This window comes from Berghia stephanieae, chromosome 11, assembly GCF_034508935.2.
Source record: "Berghia stephanieae isolate SIO BIC M18660-M18661 chromosome 11, UCSD_Bste_1.3, whole genome shotgun sequence".
NCBI lineage: Eukaryota > Metazoa > Mollusca > Gastropoda > Nudibranchia > Aeolidiidae > Berghia > Berghia stephanieae.
In genome coordinates this window covers 13,932,519-13,936,400 of record NC_088370.1, presented here as the reverse complement: position 1 = coordinate 13,936,400, position 3,882 = coordinate 13,932,519, and positions in this window count along the sequence as shown.

Genomic DNA, 3,882 nt, shown 5'->3' with positions numbered 1-3,882 from the left:
TTTCAACTCAAACGTGAAGTCTGTCCTACTGTATGGATGTGAAACTTGGAACGCATCACAGGCATATATAAGGAGGGTACAGATTTTCGTAAACAGGTGCATGCGTAAGCTACTCAGAATAAAATGGATGGATAGAATAAAAAATGAAGAAGTATGGAAAAGAACACAACAGAAACCAGTGGGAGAGGATATAGGAAGAAGACGATGGAGGTGGATTGGACACACGCTTAGAAAGAATGACTCAACTATAACAAAGAAAGTATTGGACTGGAACCCTCAGGGCAGAAGATCAAGGGAAGGCCACGAGGAACATGGAGAAGAATTAAAGAAGCTGATATACAGAGAAGTGGTAAGACCTGGAATGAGATGAAAAAGTTGGCTCAGGATAGAGAAGGATGGAAACTGTTTGTCTGTGGCCTATACCCTGACCCAGGGTGAAAAAGGCAATGATGATGATGATGAAAGGGAGGTGGATACCATTGGGAGTTGAAGCCGGATTTGGGAGTTGGGTACCAGAGGAGAGAGAAACCTGACACTATAGGAGGTGGGCACCAGTGGGGAGTGAACCTAGGACTCTGTAAACAGGATATCAGTAGGAAATAAACCTGGGACTAAAGGGAAATGGATACCATTGGGAGTTGAAGCCGGATATGAGAGTTTGGTACCAGAGAAGAATGAACCTGACACTATAGGGGGTGGGCGCCAGTGGGAGTGAACCTGGGACAATGTAAAAAGTCCGAGGTTCACTCCTCACTGGCGCCCACCTCCTATAGTGTCAGGTTCATTCTCCTCTGGTACCAAACTCTCATATCCGGCTTCAACTCCCAATGGAATCCACCTCCCTTTAGTCCCAGGTTTATTTCCCACTGATATCCTGTTTACATAGTCCCAGGTTCACTCCCCACTGGCGCCCACCTCCTCTAGTGTCAGGTTCATTGTCCTCTGGTACCAAACTCTCATATCCGGCTTCAACTTTCAATGGTATCCATCTCCCTTTAGTCCCAGGTTTATTTCCCACTGATATCCTGTTTACAGAGTCCCAGGTTCACTCCCAAATGGCGCCCACCTCCTATAGTGTCAGGTTCATTCTCCAGTGGTACCAAACTCTCATATCCGGCTTCAACTTTCAACGGTATCCACTTCCTTTCGTCCCAGGTTTATTTCCTATTGCTATCCTTTTTACATTGTCCCAGGTTCACTCCCCACTGGCGCCCACCTCCTGAAGTGTCAGGTTCATTCTCCTCTGGTACTCAACTCCCATATCCGGCTTCAACTTTCAATGGTATTCATCTCCCTTTAGTCCCAGGTTTATTTCCCACTGATATCCTTTTTACACAGTCCCAGGTTCACTCCCCACTGGCGCCCACCTCCTATAGTGTCAGGTTTCTCTCTCCTCTGGTACCCAACTCCCAAATCCGGCTTCAACTCCCAATGGTATGCACCTCCCTTTAGTCCCAGGTTTATTTCCCACTAATATCGTGTTTACATAGTCCCAGGTTCACTCCTCACTGGCGCCCACCTCCTATAGTGTCAGGTTCATTCTCCTCTGGTACCAAACTCTCATATCCGGCTTCAACTTTCAATGGTATCCATCTCCCTTTAGTCCCAGGTTTATTTCCCAATGATATCCTGTTTACATAGTCCCAGGTTCACTCCCCACTGGCGCCTACCTCCTATAGTGTCAGGTTCATTCTCCTCTGGTACCAAACTCTCATATCCGGCTTCAACTTTCAATGGTATTCATCTCCCTTTAGTCCCATGTTTATTTTCCACTGATATCCTGTTTACATAGTCCCAGGTTCACTCCCCACTGGCGGCCACCTCCTATAGTGTCAGGTTTCTCTCTCCTCTGGTACCCAACTCCCAAATCCGGCTTCAACTCCCAATAATTATGGTATCCACCTCCCTTTAGTCCCAGGTTTATTTCCCACTGATATCCTGTTTACATAGTCCCAGGTTCACTCCTCACTGGCGCCCACCTCCTATAGTGTCAGGTTCATTCTCCTCTGGTACCAAACTCTCATATCCGGCTTCAACTTTCAATGGTATCCATCTCCCTTTAGTCCCAGGTTTATTTCCCACTGATATCCTTTTTACATAGTCCCAGGTTCACTCCCCACTGGCGCCCACCTCCTATAGTGTCAGGTTTCTCTCTCCTCTGGTACCCAACTCCCAAATCCGGCTTCAACTCCCAATGGTATCCACCTCCCTTTAGTCCCAGGTTTATTTCCCACTGATATCCTCTTTACATAGTCCCAGGTTCACTCCTCACTGGCGCCCACCTCCTATAGTGTCAGGTTCATTCTCCTCTGGTACCAAACTCTCATATCCGGCTTCAACTTTCAATGGTATCCATTTCCCTTTAGTCCCAGGTTTATTTCCCACTGATATCCTTTTTACATAGTCCCAGGTTAACTCCCCACTGGTGTGAAATTCCCCAAGTTCCAGGTTCACTCCCCACTGGCGCCCACCTTCTATAGTGTCAGGTTCATTCTCCTCTGGTACTCAACTCCCATATCCGGCTTCAACTTTCAATGGTATCCATCTCCCTTTAGTCCCAGGTTTATTTCCCACTGATATCCTTTTTACACAGTCCCAGGTTAACTCCCCACTGGTGTGCAATTCCCTGACTCCCAGGATCACCCCCCACTGTTGCCAAACTCCCATAACTTTGCCGGATATTGTCGGGTTTCGGCGGGTTTCGGCGGGTTTCGTAATAAAGCACTAATTCTTTTTACGAAACCCGCCGAAACCGGCCGATAACCTTAGTCTCAGGTTCACTCCCGACTGGTGTACACTTCCCTGAGTATCGGGTTCACTCCCCACAGTTGTCTACTTCCCATAACTTTGCTGGATATTGTCGGGTTTCGCCGGGTTTCGGCGGGTTTCGGCGGGTTTCGTAAAAAAGCACTGGTTCTTTTTTACGAAACCCGCCGAAACCCAGTCCCAGGTTCACTCCCCAATGGTGTACACTTCCCTGAGTCCTAGGTTCACTCCCCACAGCCACCTACTTCCCATAACTTTGTCGGGATTCGTCGGGATTCGTCGGGTTTCGGCGGGTTTCGGCGGGTTTCGGCGGGTTTCGCAGGGTTTCGGCGGGTTTCGGCGGGTTTCGTAAAAAAGACACACCGGTTAAAAAGTACCCTACTTTTCTAGGATTACCATGGTAATCGATACCATGGTACTCCGAGTATAATTAGATTTCGACTTTTTTGCTATTGTGTTGAATTTGGTTGTATATAAAACAGGCCCCTGAAATTCCGTATGCAATGGTATCGTGGTCACGGATTCACCCTACATAAAGGTTACTTACTTTGACTCTTCTGTTTGGCTATATATATACACACACACTCACATATACATCCATCCATACATCCATCCACTCACCCACCCACCCTACCCACCTATCTATCTATCTATCTTTCTGTCTGTCTAATATACTCTATCTATCTATCTTTCTATCTATATCTATCTAATATACTCTATCTATCTATCTTTCTATCTATATCTATCTATCTATCTATCTATCTATCTATCTATCTATCTATCTATCTATCGATCTATCTATCTATCTAACTTTCAGAATATCATTCAAAACAAAGAATCCTCAAATGATATTTCACCGATGCCTTCAAATTCTTGTTGGAAACAGACACGATTTGCCGACACTGAGAGCGATGGTCGTGGACTGCAGATTTATATTACAAGAGATGTCCGTGGGCATCTTTTTACTACTTTTTCAATAATTGAAGATTACAACTTCCTTTTTCAGTAAAGATGATAATTGTGATGAGAACGTTTTACTGCTTCTTCCTCCCCCCCCCCCCCCCCCCCCCCCCTCAATGGTCGCCGTGTGTGTTTGGCGCATGACGTATTATTACG